The 18,652-nt window shown below is 48.5% G+C and overlaps 2 pseudogenes; both read right to left on the reverse strand.

Annotated features, from left to right (window-relative positions):
- Positions 1-303: 303 nt before the first annotated feature.
- On the reverse strand, positions 304-5,826 carry LOC121288407 (annotated as a pseudogene).
- Positions 5,827-11,975: 6,149 nt separating this feature from the next.
- LOC121288408 lies at positions 11,976-15,635 on the reverse strand (annotated as a pseudogene).
- Positions 15,636-18,652: the final 3,017 nt, after the last annotated feature.

Raw genomic sequence — 18,652 nt, forward strand, 5'->3', positions numbered from 1 at the left:
TTGCTCCTAATGCTGTTGCTGTTCCTGTTGCTGCTGTTGCTGCTGCTGATTCCGTTCCTATTGCTGCTGTTTCTGTTGCAGTTGCTGCTGGTGCTACTGCTGTTGCAGCTTTTGATGCTACAATCGCTGCTGCTGTTTTTGGTGTTCAAGTTGCTGTTATTGCTGATGCTGTTGCTGCTGTTCCGGCTGCAGCTGCTGTTGCTGTTGCTGTTGCTGCTGCTGTTGCTGCTGCAGCTTTTCTTGCTTTTGCTGTTTCTGCTGTTGCTGTTTCAGCTGTTGATGCTGCTGTTGCTGTTCCTATTGTTACTGTTGTTGCTGCTGCTTTTGTGGCTGCTGTTATTGCTGTTCCTGTTGCTGCTGTTGTTCCAGTTGCTGCTGTTGCAGCTTTGGCTGTTATTGTTGCTCTTGCTGTTGCTGCTGATGCTGTTGCTGCTGTTGCTGCTGTTCCTGTTGCTGCTGTTGTTGCTGTTGGTGTTGTTGCTGCAGATTTGACTGTTATTGTTGCTCTTGCTGTTGCTGCTGCTGTAGCTGCACCTGTTGCTTCTGTTGCTGTTGCTGCTGCTGTAGCTGCACCTGTTGCTGGTGTTGCTGTTGCTGTGCCCGCTGCTGTTGTTGTTCCTGCTTCTGCTGTTGCTGTTGCTGTTGTGTTGTTTTTGCTGTTACTATTGCTGCAGTTGTTGCTGCTATTGCTTTTTCAGTTGCTATTGCTGCTGCTGTTCCTGTAGCTGCTGCTGTTGCAACTGTTGATGCTGCTGTTGCTTATCCTTTTGCTGCTGTTGCTGCTGTTGTTCCTGTTCCTCTTGCTGCTGCTGCTGCTGTTCCTGCTGTTAACCTGCTGTTGCTGTTGCTGATGCTGTTGCTGTCACTGCTGTTCCTGTTGCTGCTGCTGTAGCTGCACCTGTTGCTGCTGTTGCTGTTGCTGTCCCTGCTGCTGTTGCTGTTCCTGCTTCTGCTGTTGCTGTTGTGTTGTTGTTGCTGTTGCTGTTGCTGCTGTTCCTGTTGCTGCTGCTGTTGCTGCGCCTGTTTCTGCTTTTGCTGTTGTTGTGCCTGCTGTTGTTGCAGTTCCTGCTTCTTCTGTTGCTATTGCTGTTGTGTTTTTGCTGCTGCTGTTGCTGTTGTTGTTGCTGTTCCTGTTGCTGCTATTCCTGTTGCAACTGCTGCTGCTGTTGCTGTTGCTGCTCATACTGTTGCTGCTACTATTGCTGCTGTTGCTACTCCTGTTGCTGCTTTTGCTGCTGCTGTTGCTGTTGTTGCTGTTGCTGTTGTTGCTGTTCCTTTTGCTGTTGTTGCTGCTGCTGTTGCTCTTCCTGCTGCTCTTGCTGTTCCTGCTGTTGTTGCTACTGCAACAATTGCTGCGGCTGTTGCTCCTAATGCTGTTGCTCTTCCTGTTGCTGCTGTTACTGCTGCTTTTGCTGCTGTTGTTGCTGTTCCTGCTGCAGCTTTTTTTCCTCTTGCTGGTGTTGGTTCTTTGGCTGTTATTGTTGCTCTTGCTGTTGCTGCTGATGCTGTTGCTGTTGCTGCTGCTGTTGCTCTTGTTGCTGTTCCTGTTGCTGTTGCTATTGCTGTTCCTGTTGTTGCAGTTGCTGCTGCTGCTGTTATGCTGCTGTTGCTGTTGCTGCTGCTGCTGTTACGATTCTTTTAGCTCATGTTGCTGCTGTTGTTGCTGCTGTTCCTATTGCTGCTAATGCTGTTGCTGCTGTTCCTATTGCTGCTAATGCTGTTTCTGCTGTTCCTGTTGCTGTGGTTCCTGCTGCTGTTGCTGTTCCTGCTGCTGTTGCTGTTCCTGTTGCTGTTCCGGCTGTTGTTGCTACTGCTACAATTTTGCGGTTGTTGCTCCTAATGCTGTTGCTGTTCCTGTTGCTGCTGTTGCTGCTGTTGTTGCTGCTGTAGATGTTGTTCCTACTGATGCTGTTATTGTTGCTTTTCCTATTATTGCTGAAGCTGTCACTGTTGCTGTTGCTGCTGTTGCTGTCGCCACTGCATTGCTCTTGTCGCTGCTGTTTCTGCTGCTGTTGCAGCTGCCGCTGCTACAATTGATGCTGCTATTTTTGCTGTTCCTATTGTTATTATTGCTGATGTTATTGCTGCTGTTGTTACTGTGCCTGTTCCTGCAGTTCCAGCTGCAGCTGCTGTTGCTGTTGTTCTTGTTGCTGATGTCGCTGTTGCTATTTCTGCTGTTAATGCTGCTGCTGTGGTTCCACTTGCTGCGGTTTCTCCTGCTGTTGCTGCTGTTGATTTTTCTGCGATTGATGCTGCTGTAATGTTCCTATTGTTGCTGTTGTTGCTGCTGCTGCTGTTGCTGCTGTTGTTGCTGTTCCAGCTGCAGCTTTTATTCCTCTTGCTGGTGTTGCAGCTTTGGCTGTTATTTTTGCTGTTGCTGTTGCTGCTGATGCTGTTGCTGTTGCTGCTGCTGTTGCTCTTGTTGCTGTTCCTGTTGCTGTTGCTGTTGCTGTTCTTGTTGCTGTTCCGGCTGTTGTTGCTACTGCTACAATTGCTGCGGTTGTTGCTCCTAATGCTGTTGCTGTACCTGTTGCTGCTGTTGCTGCTGTTGTTGCTGCTGTAGATTTTCCTACTGCTGCTGTTATTGTTGCTTTTCCCATTGTTGCTTATGCTGTCACTGTTGCTGTTGCTGCTGTTGCTGTCGACACTGCGGTTGCTCTTGTTGCTGCTGTGCTGCTGTTGCAGCTGCTGCTGCTACAATTGATGCTGCCGTTTTTGCTGTTCTATTGTTATTATTGCTGATGTTATTGCTGCTGTTGTTACTGTTCCTGTTGCTGCTGTTCCAGGTGCAGCTGCTGTTGCTGTTGTTCTTGCTGCTGATGTCGCTGCTGCTATTTCTGCTGTTAATGCTGCTGCTGTGGTTCACCTTGCTTCTTTTGCTCCTGCTGTTGGTGCTTTTGCTGTTTCTGCAATTGATGCTGCAGTAATGTTCCTATGGTTACTGTTGTTGCTGCTGCTGCTGTTGCTGCTGTTGTTGCTATTCCTGCTGCATCTTTTGTTCCACTTCCTGGTTTTGCAGCTTTGGCTGTTATTGTTGCTCTTGCTGTTGCTGCTGATGCTGTTGCTGCTGCTGTTGCTCTTGTTGCTGTGCCTGTTGCTGTTGTTATTGCTGTTCCTGTTGTCACAATTGCTGCTGCTGCTGTTATGCTGCTGTTGCTGTTGCTGCTGTTGCTGTTACAATTCTTTTAGCTCATGTTGCTGCTGTTGTTGCTACTGTTCCGATTGCTGCTAATGCTGTTGCTGCTGTTCCTGTTGCTGTTATTCCTGCTGCTGTTGCTATTCCTGCTGCTGTTGCTGTTCCTGTTGCTGTTCCTGCTATTGTTGCTCCTGCTACAATTGCTGCGGTTGTTGCTCCTAATGCTGTTGCTGTTCCTGTTGCTGCTGTTGCTGCTGTCGTGCTGTCGTTGCTGTTCCTGCTGCAACTTTTGTTCCTCTTGCTGGTGTTGCATCTTTGGCTGTTATTGTTGCTCTTGCTGTTGCTGCTGGTGCTGCTGCTGTTGCTGCTGCTGCTGCTACAATCGCTGCTGCTATTTTTGGTATTCAAGTTGCTGTTATTGCTGATGCTGTTGCTGCTGTTCCGGCTGCAGCTGCTGTTGCTGTTGCTGTTGCTGCTGCTGTTGCTGCTGCAGCTTTTCTTGCTTTTGCTGTTTCTGCTGTTGCTGGTTCAGCTGTTGATGCTGCTGTTGCTGTTCCTATTGTTACTGTTGTTGCTGCTGCTTTTGTGGCTGCTGTTATTGCTGTTCCTGTTGCTGCTGTTGTTCCAGTTGCTGCTGTTGCAGCTTTGGCTGTTATTGTTGCTCTTGCTGTTGCTGCTGATGCTGTTGCTGCTGTTGCTGCTGTTCCTGTTGCTGCTGTTGTTGCTGTTCGTGTTGATGCTGCAGATTTGACTGTTATTGTTGCTCTTGCTTTTGCTGCTGCTGTAGCTGCACCTGTTGCTTCTGTTGCTGTTGCTGCTGCTGTTGCTGCTGCAGCTTTTCTTGCTTTTGCTGTTTCTGCTGTTGCTGTTTCAGCTGTTGCTGCTGCTGTTGCTCTTCCTGCTGCTCTTGCTGTTCCTGCTGTTGTTGCTACTGCTACAATTGCTGCGGTTGTTGCTCCTAATGCTGTTGCTGTTCCTGTTCCTGCTGTTGCTGCTGCTGTTGCTTCTGTAGATGCTGTTCCTATTGCTGCTGTTATTGTTGCTTTTCCTATTGCTGCTGATGCTGTCGCTGTTGCTGTTGCTGTCGCTTCTGCTGTTGCTCTTGTTGCTGCTGTTGCTGCTGCTATTTCTGCTGTTAATGCTGCTGCTCTGGTTCCACTTGCTGCTGTTGCTCCTGCTGTTGGTGCTTTTGCTGTTTTGCGATTGATGCTGCTGTAATTTTCCTATTGTTGCTGTTGTTGCTGCTTCTGCTTTTGCTGCTGCTGTTGTTGCTGTTGCTGCTGCAGCTTTTGTTCCTCTTGCTGGTGTTGGTTCTTTGGCTGTTATTGTTGCTCTTGCTGTTGCTGCTGATGCTGTTGCTGTTGCTGCTGCTGTTGCTCTTGTTGCTGTTCCTGTTGCTGTTGCTATTGCTGTTCCTGTTGCAGTTGCTGCTGCTGCTGTTATGCTGCTGTTGCTGTTGCTGCTGCTGCTGTTACGATTCCTTTTGCTCATGTTGCTGCTGTTGTTGCTGCTGTTCCTATTGCTGCTAATGCTGTTGCTGCTGTTCCTGTTGCTGTGGTTCCTGCTGCTGTTGCTGTTCCTGTTGCTGTTGCTGTTCCTGTTGCTGTTCCGGCTGTTGATGCTACTGCTACAATTGCTGCGGTTGTTGCTCCTAATGCTGTTGCTGTTCCTGTTGCTGCTGTTGCTGCTGTTGTTGCTGCTGTAGATGTTGTTCCTATTGATGCTGTTATTGTTGCTTTTCCAATTGTTGCTTATGCTGTCGCTGTTGCTGTTGCTGCTGTTGCTGTCACCACTGTGGTTGCTCTTGTTGCTGCTGCTGTTGCAGCTGCTGCTGCTACAATTGATGCTGCTGTTTTTGCTGTTCCTATTGTTATTATTGCTGATGTTATTGCTGCTGTTGTTACTGTTCCTGTTGCTGCTGTTCCAGCTGCAGCTGCTGTTGCTGTTGTTCTTGCTGCGGATGTCGCTGTTGCTATTTCTGCTGTTAATGCTGCTGCTGTGGGTCAAATTGCTGCTGTTGCTCCTGCTGTTGTTGCTGTTGCTGTTTCTGCAATTGATGCTGCTGTAATGTTCATATTGTTGCTGTTGTTGCTGCTGCTGCTGTTGTTGCTATTCCTGCTGCAGCGTTTGTTCCTCTTCCTGGTGTTGCAGCTTTGGCTGTTATTGTTGCTCTTGCTGTTGCTGCTGATGCTGTTGCTGTTGCTGCTGCTGTTGCTCTTGTTGCTGTTCCTGTTGCTGTTGTTATTGCTGTTCCTGTTGTCACAATTGCTGCTGCTGCTGTTATGCTGCTGTTGCTGCTGCTGCTGTTGCTGTTACGATTCTTTTAGCTCATTTTGCTGCTGTTGTTGCTACAGTTCCGATTGCTGCTAATGCTGTTGCTGCTGTTCCTGTTGCTGTTGTTCCTGCTGCTGTTGCTATTCCTGCTGCTGTTGCTGTTCCTGTTGCTGTTCCTGCTATTGTTGCTCCTGCTACAATTGCTGCGGTTGTTGCTCCTAATGCTGTTGCTGTTCCTGTTGCTGCTGTTGCTGCTGTCGTTGCTGTTCCTGCTGCAGCTTTTGTTCCTCTTGCTGGTGTTGCATCTTTGGCTGTTATTGTTGCTCTTGCTGTTGCTGCTGATGCTGTTGCTGTTGCTGCTGCTGTTGTTCTTGTTGCTGTTCCTGTTGCTGTTGTTATTGCTTTTCCTGTTGTTGCAATTGCTGCTGCTGTTATGCTGCTGTTGCTGTTGCTGCTGCTGCTGTTACGATTCTTTTTGCTCATGTTGCTGCTGTTGTTGCTACTGTTCCTATTGCTGCTAATGCTGTTGCTGCTGTTCCTGTTGCTGTTGTTCCTGCTGCTGTTGCTGTTCCTGCTGCTGTTGCTGTTCCTGTTGCTGTTCCTGCTGTTATTGCTACTGCTACAATTGCCGTAGTTGTTGCTCCTAATGCTGTTGCTGTTCCTGCTGCTTCTGTTGCTGCTGTTGCTGCTGTTGTTGCTGCTGTAGATGCTGTTCCTATTGCTGCTGTTCCCATAGCTGCTGTTCCTGTAGCTGCTGCTGTTGCTGCTGTTGTTTTTGCATGTGCTGATCCTGTTGCTGCTGTTGCTTCTGCTGTTGCTGTTCCTATTGCTGCTGTTGCTGCTGTTGTTCCTGTTCCTATTGCTCCTTTTCCTGTTGCTGCTGTTGCTGTTCTTTTTGCTGTTGTTGCTTCTGTTGTTGCTGCTTTTGCTGTTGCTGCTGATGCTGTTGCTGTTGCTGCTGCTGTTGCTACTGTTCCTGTTGCAGTTTTTGCTGCTGCTGCTGAAGTTCCTGCTGTTGTTGCTACTGCTATTATTGCAGCGGTTGTTGCTCCTAATGCTGTTGCTGTTCCTGTTGCTGCTGTTGCTGCTGCTGATTCCGTTCCTATTGCTGCTGTTTCTGTTGCAGTTGCTGCTGGTGCTACTGCTGTTGCAGCTTTTGATGCTACAATCGCTGCTGCTGTTTTTGGTGTTCAAGTTGCTGTTATTGCTGATGCTGTTGCTGCTGTTCCGGCTGCAGCTGCTGTTGCTGTTGCTGTTGCTGCTGCTGTTGCTGCTGCAGCTTTTCTTGCTTTTGCTGTTTCTGCTGTTGCTGTTACAGCTGTTGATGCTGCTGTTGCTGTTCCTATTGTTACTGTTGTTGCTGCTGCTTTTGTGGCTGCTGTTATTGCTGTTCCTGTTGCTGCTGTTGTTCCAGTTGCTGCTGTTGCAGCTTTGGCTGTTATTGTTGCTCTTGCTGTTGCTGCTGATGCTGTTGCTGCTGTTGCTGCTGTTCCTGTTGCTGCTGTTGTTGCTGTTGGTGTTGTTGCTGCAGATTTGACTGTTATTGTTGCTCTTGCTGTTGCTGCTGCTGTAGCTGCACCTGTTGCTTCTGTTGCTGTTGCTGCTGCTGTAGCTGCACCTGTTGCTGGTGTTGCTGTTGCTGTGCCCGCTGCTGTTGTTGTTCCTGCTTCTGCTGTTGCTGTTGCTGTTGTGTTGTTTTTGCTGTTACTATTGCTGCAGTTGTTGCTGCTATTGCTTTTTCAGTTGCTATTGCTGCTGCTGTTCCTGTAGCTGCTGCTGTTGCAACTGTTGATGCTGCTGTTGCTTATCCTTTTGCTGCTGTTGCTGCTGTTGTTCCTGTTCCTCTTGCTGCTGCTGCTGCTGTTCCTGCTGTTAACCTGCTGTTGCTGTTGCTGATGCTGTTGCTGTCACTGCTGTTCCTGTTGCTGCTGCTGTAGCTGCACCTGTTGCTGCTGTTGCTGTTGCTGTCCCTGCTGCTGTTGCTGTTCCTGCTTCTGCTGTTGCTGTTGTGTTGTTGTTGCTGTTGCTGTTGCTGCTGTTCCTGTTGCTGCTGCTGTTGCTGCGCCTGTTTCTGCTTTTGCTGTTGTTGTGCCTGCTGTTGTTGCAGTTCCTGCTTCTTCTGTTGCTATTGCTGTTGTGTTTTTGCTGCTGCTGTTGCTGTTGTTGTTGCTGTTCCTGTTGCTGCTATTCCTGTTGCAACTGCTGCTGCTGTTGCTGTTGCTGCTCATACTGTTGCTGCTACTATTGCTGCTGTTGCTACTCCTGTTGCTGCTTTTGCTGCTGCTGTTGCTGTTGTTGCTGTTGCTGTTGTTGCTGTTCCTTTTGCTGTTGTTGCTGCTGCTGTTGCTCTTCCTGCTGCTCTTGCTGTTCCTGCTGTTGTTGCTACTGCAACAATTGCTGCGGCTGTTGCTCCTAATGCTGTTGCTCTTCCTGTTGCTGCTGTTACTGCTGCTTTTGCTGCTGTTGTTGCTGTTCCTGCTGCAGCTTTTTTTCCTCTTGCTGGTGTTGGTTCTTTGGCTGTTATTGTTGCTCTTGCTGTTGCTGCTGATGCTGTTGCTGTTGCTGCTGCTGTTGCTCTTGTTGCTGTTCCTGTTGCTGTTGCTATTGCTGTTCCTGTTGTTGCAGTTGCTGCTGCTGCTGTTATGCTGCTGTTGCTGTTGCTGCTGCTGCTGTTACGATTCTTTTAGCTCATGTTGCTGCTGTTGTTGCTGCTGTTCCTATTGCTGCTAATGCTGTTGCTGCTGTTCCTATTGCTGCTAATGCTGTTTCTGCTGTTCCTGTTGCTGTGGTTCCTGCTGCTGTTGCTGTTCCTGCTGCTGTTGCTGTTCCTGTTGCTGTTCCGGCTGTTGTTGCTACTGCTACAATTTTGCGGTTGTTGCTCCTAATGCTGTTGCTGTTCCTGTTGCTGCTGTTGCTGCTGTTGTTGCTGCTGTAGATGTTGTTCCTACTGATGCTGTTATTGTTGCTTTTCCTATTATTGCTGAAGCTGTCACTGTTGCTGTTGCTGCTGTTGCTGTCGCCACTGCATTGCTCTTGTCGCTGCTGTTTCTGCTGCTGTTGCAGCTGCCGCTGCTACAATTGATGCTGCTATTTTTGCTGTTCCTATTGTTATTATTGCTGATGTTATTGCTGCTGTTGTTACTGTGCCTGTTCCTGCAGTTCCAGCTGCAGCTGCTGTTGCTGTTGTTCTTGTTGCTGATGTCGCTGTTGCTATTTCTGCTGTTAATGCTGCTGCTGTGGTTCCACTTGCTGCGGTTTCTCCTGCTGTTGCTGCTGTTGATTTTTCTGCGATTGATGCTGCTGTAATGTTCCTATTGTTGCTGTTGTTGCTGCTGCTGCTGTTGCTGCTGTTGTTGCTGTTCCAGCTGCAGCTTTTATTCCTCTTGCTGGTGTTGCAGCTTTGGCTGTTATTTTTGCTGTTGCTGTTGCTGCTGATGCTGTTGCTGTTGCTGCTGCTGTTGCTCTTGTTGCTGTTCCTGTTGCTGTTGCTGTTGCTGTTCTTGTTGCTGTTCCGGCTGTTGTTGCTACTGCTACAATTGCTGCGGTTGTTGCTCCTAATGCTGTTGCTGTACCTGTTGCTGCTGTTGCTGCTGTTGTTGCTGCTGTAGATTTTCCTACTGCTGCTGTTATTGTTGCTTTTCCCATTGTTGCTTATGCTGTCACTGTTGCTGTTGCTGCTGTTGCTGTCGACACTGCGGTTGCTCTTGTTGCTGCTGCTGTTGCAGCTGCTGCTGCTACAATTGATGCTGCCGTTTTTGCTGTTCTTATTGTTATTATTGCTGATGTTATTGCTGCTGTTGTTACTGTTCCTGTTGCTGCTGTTCCAGGTGCAGCTGCTGTTGCTGTTGTTCTTGCTGCTGATGTCGCTGCTGCTATTTCTGCTGTTAATGCTGCTGCTGTGGTTCACCTTGCTTCTTTTGCTCCTGCTGTTGGTGCTTTTGCTGTTTCTGCAATTGATGCTGCAGTAATGTTCCTATGGTTGCTGTTGTTGCTGCTGCTGCTGTTGCTGCTGTTGTTGCTATTCCTGCTGCATCTTTTGTTCCACTTCCTGGTTTTGCAGCTTTGGCTGTTATTGTTGCTCTTGCTGTTGCTGCTGATGCTGTTGCTGCTGCTGTTGCTCTTGTTGCTGTTCCTGTTGCTGTTGTTATTGCTGTTCCTGTTGTCACAATTGCTGCTGCTGCTGTTATGCTGCTGTTGCTGTTGCTGCTGTTGCTGTTACAATTCTTTTAGCTCATGTTGCTGCTGTTGTTGCTACTGTTCCGATTGCTGCTAATGCTGTTGCTGCTGTTCCTGTTGCTGTTATTCCTGCTGCTGTTGCTATTCCTGCTGCTGTTGCTGTTCCTGTTGCTGTTCCTGCTATTGTTGCTCCTGCTACAATTGCTGCGGTTGTTGCTCCTAATGCTGTTGCTGTTCCTGTTGCTGCTGTTGCTGCTGTCGTTGCTGTCGTTGCTGTTCCTGCTGCAACTTTTGTTCCTCTTGCTGGTGTTGCATCTTTGGCTGTTATTGTTGCTCTTGCTGTTGCTGCTGGTGCTGCTGCTGTTGCTGCTGCTGCTGCTACAATCGCTGCTGCTATTTTTGGTATTCAAGTTGCTGTTATTGCTGATGCTGTTGCTGCTGTTCCGGCTGCAGCTGCTGTTGCTGTTGCTGTTGCTGCTGCTGTTGCTGCTGCAGCTTTTCTTGCTTTTGCTGTTTCTGCTGTTGCTGGTTCAGCTGTTGATGCTGCTGTTGCTGTTCCTATTGTTACTGTTGTTGCTGCTGCTTTTGTGGCTGCTGTTATTGCTGTTCCTGTTGCTGCTGTTGTTCCAGTTGCTGCTGTTGCAGCTTTGGCTGTTATTGTTGCTCTTGCTGTTGCTGCTGATGCTGTTGCTGCTGTTGCTGCTGTTCCTGTTGCTGCTGTTGTTGCTGTTCGTGTTGATGCTGCAGATTTGACTGTTATTGTTGCTCTTGCTTTTGCTGCTGCTGTAGCTGCACCTGTTGCTTCTGTTGCTGTTGCTGCTGCTGTTGCTGCTGCAGCTTTTCTTGCTTTTGCTGTTTCTGCCTTTGCTGTTTCAGCTGTTGCTGCTGCTGTTGCTCTTCCTGCTGCTCTTGCTGTTCCTGCTGTTGTTGCTACTGCTACAATTGCTGCGGTTGTTGCTCCTAATGTTGTTGCTGTTCCTGTTCCTGCTGTTGCTGCTGCTGTTGCTTCTGTAGATGCTGTTCCTATTGCTGCTGTTATTGTTGCTTTTCCTATTGCTGCTGATGCTGTCGCTGTTGCTGTTGCTGTCGCTTCTGCTGTTGCTCTTGTTGCTGCTGTTGCTGCTGCTATTTCTGCTGTTAATGCTGCTGCTCTGGTTCCACTTGCTGCTGTTGCTCCTGCTGTGGGTGCTTTTGCTGTTTTGCGATTGATGCTGCTGTAATTTTCCTATTGTTGCTGTTGTTGCTGCTTCTGCTTTTGCTGCTGCTGTTGTTGCTGTTGCTGCTGCAGCTTTTGTTCCTCTTGCTGGTGTTGGTTCTTTGGCTGTTATTGTTGCTCTTGCTGTTGCTGCTGATGCTGTTGCTGTTGCTGCTGCTGTTGCTCTTGTTGCTGTTCCTGTTGCTGTTGCTATTGCTGTTCCTGTTGCAGTTGCTGCTGCTGCTGTTATGCTGCTGTTGCTGTTGCTGCTGCTGCTGTTACGATTCCTTTTGCTCATGTTGCTGCTGATGTTGCTGCTGTTCCTATTGCTGCTAATGCTGTTGCTGCTGTTCCTGTTGCTGTGGTTCCTGCTGCTGTTGCTGTTCCTGTTGCTGTTGCTGTTCCTGTTGCTGTTCCGGCTGTTGATGCTACTGCTACAATTGCTGCGGTTGTTGCTCCTAATGCTGTTGCTGTTCCTGTTGCTGCTGTTGCTGCTGTTGTTGCTGCTGTAGATGTTGTTCCTATTGATGCTGTTATTGTTGCTTTTCCAATTGTTGCTTATGCTGTCGCTGTTGCTGTTGCTGCTGTTGCTGTCACCACTGTGGTTGCTCTTGTTGCTGCTGTTGCTGCTGCTGTTGCAGCTGCTGCTGCTACAATTGATGCTGCTGTTTTTGCTGTTCCTATTGTTATTATTGCTGATGATATTGCTGCTGTTGTTACTGTTCCTGTTGCTGCTGTTCCAGCTGCAGCTGCTGTTGCTGTTGTTCTTGCTGCGGATGTCGCTGTTGCTATTTCTGCTGTTAATGCTGCTGCTGTGGGTCAAATTGCTGCTGTTGCTCCTGCTGTTGTTGCTGTTGCTGTTTCTGCAATTGATGCTGCTGTAATGTTCATATTGTTGCTGTTGTTGCTGCTGCTGCTGTTGTTGCTATTCCTGCTGCAGCGTTTGTTCCTCTTCCTGGTGTTGCAGCTTTGGCTGTTATTGTTGCTCTTGCTGTTGCTGCTGATGCTGTTGCTGTTGCTGCTGCTGTTGCTCTTGTTGCTGTTCCTGTTGCTGTTGTTATTGCTGTTCCTGTTGTCACAATTGCTGCTGCTGCTGTTATGCTGCTGTTGCTGCTGCTGCTGTTGCTGTTACGATTCTTTTAGCTCATTTTGCTGCTGTTGTTGCTACTGTTCCGATTGCTGCTAATGCTGTTGCTGCTGTTCCTGTTGCTGTTGTTCCTGCTGCTGTTGCTATTCCTGCTGCTGTTGCTGTTCCTGTTGCTGTTCCTGCTATTGTTGCTCCTGCTACAATTGCTGCGGTTGTTGCTCCTAATGCTGTTGCTGTTCCTGTTGCTGCTGTTGCTGCTGTCGTTGCTGTCGTTGCTGTTCCTGCTGCAACTTTTGTTCCTCTTGCTGGTGTTGCATCTTTGGCTGTTATTGTTGCTCTTGCTGTTGCTGCTGGTGCTGCTGCTGTTGCTGCTGCTGCTGCTACAATCGCTGCTGCTATTTTTGGTATTCAAGTTGCTGTTGTTGCTGATGCTGTTGCTGCTGTTCCGGCTGCAGCTGCTGTTGCTGTTGCTGTTGCTGCTGCTGTTGCTGCTGCAGCTTTTCTTGCTTTTGCTGTTTCTGCTGTTGCTGTTTCAGCTGTTGATGCTGCTGTTGCTGTTCCTATTGTTACTGTTGCTGCTGCTGCTTTTGTGGCTGCTGTTATTGCTGTTCCTGTTGCTGCTGTTGTTCCAGTTGCTGCTATTGCAGCTTTGGCTGTTATTGTTGCTCTTGCTGTTGCTGCTGATGCTGTTGCTGCTGTTGCTGCTGTTCCTGTTGCTGCTGTTGTTGCTGTTCGTGTTGATGCTGCAGATTTGACTGTTATTGTTGCTCTTGCTTTTGCTGCTGCTGTAGCTGCACCTGTTGCTTCTGTTGCTGTTGCTGCTGCTGTTGCTGCTGCAGCTTTTCTTGCTTTTGCTGTTTCTGCTGTTGCTGTTTCAGCTGTTGCTGCTGCTGTTGCTCTTCCTGCTGCTCTTGCTGTTCCTGCTGTTGTTGCTACTGCTACAATTGCTGCGGTTGTTGCTCCTAATGCTGTTGCTGTTCCTGTTCCTGCTGTTGCTGCTGCTGTTGCTTCTGTAGATGCTGTTCCTATTGCTGCTGTTATTGTTGCTTTTCCTATTGCTGCTGATGCTGTCGCTGTTGCTGTTGCTGTCGCTTCTGCTGTTGCTCTTGTTGCTGCTGTTGCTGCTGCTATTTCTGCTGTTAATGCTGCTGCTCTGGTTCCACTTGCTGCTGTTGCTCCTGCTGTTGGTGCTTTTGCTGTTTTGCGATTGATGCTGCTGTAATTTTCCTATTGTTGCTGTTGTTGCTGCTTCTGCTTTTGCTGCTGCTGTTGTTGCTGTTGCTGCTGCAGCTTTTGTTCCTCTTGCTGGTGTTGGTTCTTTGGCTGTTATTGTTGCTCTTGCTGTTGCTGCTGATGCTGTTGCTGTTGCTGCTGCTGTTGCTCTTGTTGCTGTTCCTGTTGCTGTTGCTATTGCTGTTCCTGTTGCAGTTGCTGCTGCTGCTGTTATGCTGCTGTTGCTGTTGCTGCTGCTGCTGTTACGATTCCTTTTGCTCATGTTGCTGCTGTTGTTGCTGCTGTTCCTATTGCTGTGGTTCCTGCTGCTGTTGCTGTTCCTGTTGCTGTTGCTGTTCCTGTTGCTGTTCCGGCTGTTGATGCTACTGCTACAATTGCTGCGGTTGTTGCTCCTAATGCTGTTGCTGTTCCTGTTGCTGCTGTTGCCGCTGTTGTTGCTGCTGTAGATGTTGTTCCTATTGATGCTGTTATTGTTGCTTTTCCAATTGTTGCTTATGCTGTCGCTGTTGCTGTTGCTGCTGTTGCTGTCACCACTGTGGTTGCTCTTGTTGCTGCTGTTGCTGCTGCTGTTGCAGCTGCTGCTGCTACAATTGATGCTGCTGTTTTTGCTGTTCCTATTGTTATTATTGCTGATGTTATTGCTGCTGTTGTTACTGTTCCTGTTGCTGCTGTTCCAGCTGCAGCTGCTGTTGCTGTTGTTCTTGCTGCGGATGTCGCTGTTGCTATTTCTGCTGTTAATGCTGCTGCTGTGGGTCAAATTGCTGCTGTTGCTCCTGCTGTTGTTGCTGTTGCTGTTTCTGCAATTGATGCTGCTGTAATGTTCATATTGTTGCTGTTGTTGCTGCTGCTGCTGTTGTTGCTATTCCTGCTGCAGCGTTTGTTCCTCTTCCTGGTGTTGCAGCTTTGGCTGTTATTGTTGCTCTTGCTGTTGCTGCTGATGCTGTTGCTGTTGCTGCTGCTGTTGCTCTTGTTGCTGTTCCTGTTGCTGTTGTTATTGCTGTTCCTGTTGTCACAATTGCTGCTACTGCTGTTATGCTGCTGTTGCTGCTGCTGCTGTTGCTGTTACGATTCTTTTAGCTCATTTTGCTGCTGTTGTTGCTACTGTTCCGATTGCTGCTAATGCTGTTGCTGCTGTTCCTGTTGCTGTTGTTCCTGCTGCTGTTTCTATTCCTGCTGCTGTTGCTGTTCCTGCTATTGTTGCTCCTGCTACAATTGCTGCAGTTGTTGCTCCTAATGCTGTTGCTGTTCCTGTTGCTGCTGTTGCTGCTGTCGTTGCTGTTCCTGCTGCAGCTTTTGTTCCTCTTGCTGGTGTTGCATCTTTGGCTGTTATTGTTGCTCTTGCTGTTGCTGCTGATGCTGTTGCTGTTGCTGCTGCTGTTGCTCTTGTTGCTGTTCCTGTTGCTGTTGTTATTGCTTTTCCTGTTGTTGCAATTGCTGCTGCTGTTATGCTGCTGTTGCTGTTGCTGCTGCTGCTGTTACGATTCATTTTGCTCATGTTGCTGCTGTTGTTGTTACTGTTCCTATTGCTGCTAATGCTGTTGCTGCTGTTCCTGTTGCTGTTGTTCCTGCTGCTGTTGCTGTTCCTGCTGCTGTTGCTGTTCCTGTTGCTGTTCCTGCTGTTATTGCTACTGCTACAATTGCCGTAGTTGTTGCTCCTAATTCTGTTGCTGTTCCTGCTGCTGCTGTTGCTGCTGTTGCTGCTGTTGTTGCTGCTGTAGATGCTGTTCCTATTGCTGCTGTTCCCATAGCTGCTGTTCCTGTAGCTGCTGCTGTTGCTGCTGTTGTTTTTGCATGTGCTGATCCTGTTGCTGCTGTTGCTTCTGCTGTTGCTGTTCCTATTGCTGCTGTTGCTGCTGTTGTTCCTGTTCCTATTGCTCCTTTTCCTGTTGCTGCTGTTGCTGTTCTTTTTGCTGTTGTTGCTTCTGTTGTTGCTGCTTTTGCTGTTGCTGCTGATGCTGTTGCTGTTGCTGCTGCTGTTGCTACTGTTCCTGTTGCAGTTATTGCTGCTGCTGCTGAAGTTCCTGCTGTTGTTGCTACTGCTATTATTGCAGCGGTTGTTGCTCCTAATGCTGTTGCTGTTCCTGTTGCTGCTGTTGCTGCTGCTGATTCTGTTCCTATTGCTGCTGTTTCTGTTGCAGTTGCTGCTGGTGCTGCTGCTGTTGCAGCTTTTGATGCTACAATCGCTGCTGCTGTTTTTGGTGTTCAAGTTGCTGTTATTGCTGATGCTGTTGCAGCTGTTCCGGCTGCAGCTGCTGTTGCTGTTGCTGTTGCTGCAGCTGTTGCTGCTGCAGCTTTTCTTGCTTTTGCTGTTTCTGCTGTTGCCGTTTCAGCTGTTGATGCTGCTGTTGCTGTTCCTATTGTTACTGTTGTTGCTGCTGCTTTTGTGGCTGCTGTTATTGCTGTTCCTGTTGCTGCTGTTGTTCCAGTTGCTGCTGTTGCAGCTTTGGCTGTTATTGTTGCTCTTGCAGTTGCTGCTGATGCTGTTGCTGCTGTTGCTGCTGTTCCTGTTGCTGCTGTTGTTGCTGTTGGTGTTGTTGCTGCAGATTTGACTGTTATTGTTGCTCTTGCTGTTGCTGCTGCTGTAGCTGCACCTGTTGCTTCTGTTGCTGTTGTTATGCTGCTGTTGCTGTTGCTGCTTCTGCTGTTACGATTCCTTTTGCTCATGTTGCTGCTGTTGTTGCTGCTGTTCCTATTGCTGCTAATGCTGTTGCTGCTGTTCCTGTTGCTGTGGTTCCTGCTGCTGTTGCTGTTCCTGTTGCTGTTGCTGTTCCTGTTGCTGTTCCGGCTGTTGATGCTACTGCTACAATTGCTGCGGTTGTTGCTCCTAATGCTGTTGCTGTTCCTGTTGCTGCTGTTGCTGCTGTTGTTGCTGCTGTAGATGTTGTTCCTATTGATGCTGTTATTGTTGCTTTTCCAATTGTTGCTTATGCTGTCGCTGTTGCTGTTGCTGCTGTTGCTGTCACCACTGTGGTTGCTCTTGTTGCTGCTGTTGCTGCTGCTGTTGCAGCTGCTGCTGCTACAATTGATGCTGCTGTTTTTGCTGTTCCTATTGTTATTATTGCTGATGTTATTGCTGCTGTTGTTACTGTTCCTGTTGCTGCTGTTCCAGCTGCAGCTGCTGTTGCTGTTGTTCTTGCTGCGGATGTCGCTGTTGCTATTTCTGCTGTTAATGCTGCTGCTGTGGGTCAAATTGCTGCTGTTGCTCCTGCTGTTGTTGCTGTTGCTGTTTCTGCAATTGATGCTGCTGTAATGTTCATATTGTTGCTGTTGTTGCTGCTGCTGCTGTTGTTGCTATTCCTGCTGCAGCGTTTGTTCCTCTTCCTGGTGTTGCAGCTTTGGCTGTTATTGTTGCTCTTGCTGTTGCTGCTGATGCTGTTGCTGTTGCTGCTGCTGTTGCTCTTGTTGCTGTTCCTGTTGCTGTTGTTATTGCTGTTCCTGTTGTCACAATTGCTGCTGCTGCTGTTATGCTGCTGTTGCTGCTGCTGCTGTTGCTGTTACGATTCTTTTAGCTCATTTTGCTGCTGTTGTTGCTACTGTTCCGATTGCTGCTAATGCTGTTGCTGCTGTTCCTGTTGCTGTTGTTCCTGCTGCTGTTGCTATTCCTGCTGCTGTTGCTGTTCCTGTTGCTGTTCCTGCTATTGTTGCTCCTGCTACAATTGCTGCGGTTGTTGCTCCTAATGCTGTTGCTGTTCCTGTTGCTGCTGTTGCTGCTGTCGTTGCTGTCGTTGCTGTTCCTGCTGCAACTTTTGTTCCTCTTGCTGGTGTTGCATCTTTGGCTGTTATTGTTGCTCTTGCTGTTGCTGCTGGTGCTGCTGCTGTTGCTGCTGCTGCTGCTACAATCGCTGCTGCTATTTTTGGTATTCAAGTTGCTGTTGTTGCTGATGCTGTTGCTGCTGTTCCGGCTGCAGCTGCTGTTGCTGTTGCTGTTGCTGCTGCTGTTGCTGCTGCAGCTTTTCTTGCTTTTGCTGTTTCTGCTGTTGCTGTTTCAGCTTTTGTGGCTGCTGTTATTGCTGTTCCTGTTGCTGCTGTTGTTCCAGTTGCTGCTGTTGCAGCTTTCGCTTTTATTGTTGCTCTTGCTGTTGCTGCTGATGCTGTTGCTGCTGTTGCTGCTGTTCCTGTTGCTGCTGTTGTTGCTGTTCGTGTTGATGCTGCAGATTTGACTGTTATTGTTGCTCTTGCTTTTGCTGCTGCTGTAGCTGCACCTGTTGCTTCTGTTGCTGTTGCTGCTGCTGTTGCTGCTGCAGCTTTTCTTGCTTTTGCTGTTTCTGCTGTTGCTGTTTCAGCTGTTGCTGCTGCTGTTGCTCTTCCTGCTGCTCTTGCTTTTCCTGCTGTTGTTGCTACTGCTACAATTGCTGCGGTTGTTGCTCCTAATGTTGTTGCTGTTCCTGTTCCTGCTGTTGCTGCTGCTGTTGCTTCTGTAGATGCTGTTCCTATTGCTGCTGTTATTGTTGCTTTTCCTATTGCTGCTGATGCTGTCGCTGTTGCTGTTGCTGTCGCTTCTGCTGTTGCTCTTGTTGCTGCTGTTGCTGCTGCTATTTCTGCTGTTAATGCTGCTGCTCTGGTTCCACTTGCTGCTGTTGCTCCTGCTGTTGGTGCTTTTGCTGTTTTGCGATTGATGCTGCTGTAATTTTCCTATTGTTGCTGTTGTTGCTGCTTCTGCTTTTGCTGCTGCTGTTGTTGCTGTTGCTGCTGCAGCTTTTGTTCCTCTTGCTGGTGTTGGTTCTTTGGCTGTTATTGTTGCTCTTGCTGTTGCTGCTGATGCTGTTGCTGTTGCTGCTGCTGTTGCTCTTGTTGCTGTTCCTGTTGCTGTTGCTATTGCTGTTCCTGTTGCAGTTGCTGCTGCTGCTGTTATGCTGCTGTTGCTGTTGCTGCTGCTGCTGTTACGATTCCTTTTGCTCATGTTGCTGCTGTTGTTGCTGCTGTTCCTATTGCTGCTAATGCTGTTGCTGCTGTTCCTGTTGCTGTGGTTCCTGCTGCTGTTGCTGTTCCTGTTGCTGTTGCTGTTCCTGTTGCTGTTCCGGCTGTTGATGCTACTGCTACAATTGCTGCGGTTGTTGCTCCTAATGCTGTTGCTGTTCCTGTTGCTGCTGTTGCTGCTGTTGTTGCTGCTGTAGATGTTGTTCCTATTGATGCTGTTATTGTTGCTTTTCCAATTGTTGCTTATGCTGTCGCTGTTGCTGTTGCTGCTGTTGCTGTCACCACTGTGGTTGCTCTTGTTGCTGCTGTTGCTGCTGCTGTTGCAGCTGCTGCTGCTACAATTGATGCTGCTGTTTTTGCTGTTCCTATTGTTATTATTGCTGATGTTATTGCTGCTGTTGTTACTGTTCCTGTTGCTGCTGTTCCAGCTGCAGCTGCTGTTGCTGTTGTTCTTGCTGCGGATGTCGCTGTTGCTATTTCTGCTGTTAATGCTGCTGCTGTGGGTCAAATTGCTGCTGTTGCTCCTGCTGTTGTTGCTATTCCTGCTGCAGCGTTTGTTCCTCTTCCTGGTGTTGCAGCTTTGGCTGTTATTGTTGCTCTTGCTGTTGCTGCTGATGCTGTTGCTGTTGCTGCT

Source organism: Carcharodon carcharias, chromosome 15 (genome assembly GCF_017639515.1).
Source record: "Carcharodon carcharias isolate sCarCar2 chromosome 15, sCarCar2.pri, whole genome shotgun sequence".
Classification (NCBI taxonomy): Eukaryota; Metazoa; Chordata; class Chondrichthyes; order Lamniformes; family Lamnidae; genus Carcharodon; species Carcharodon carcharias.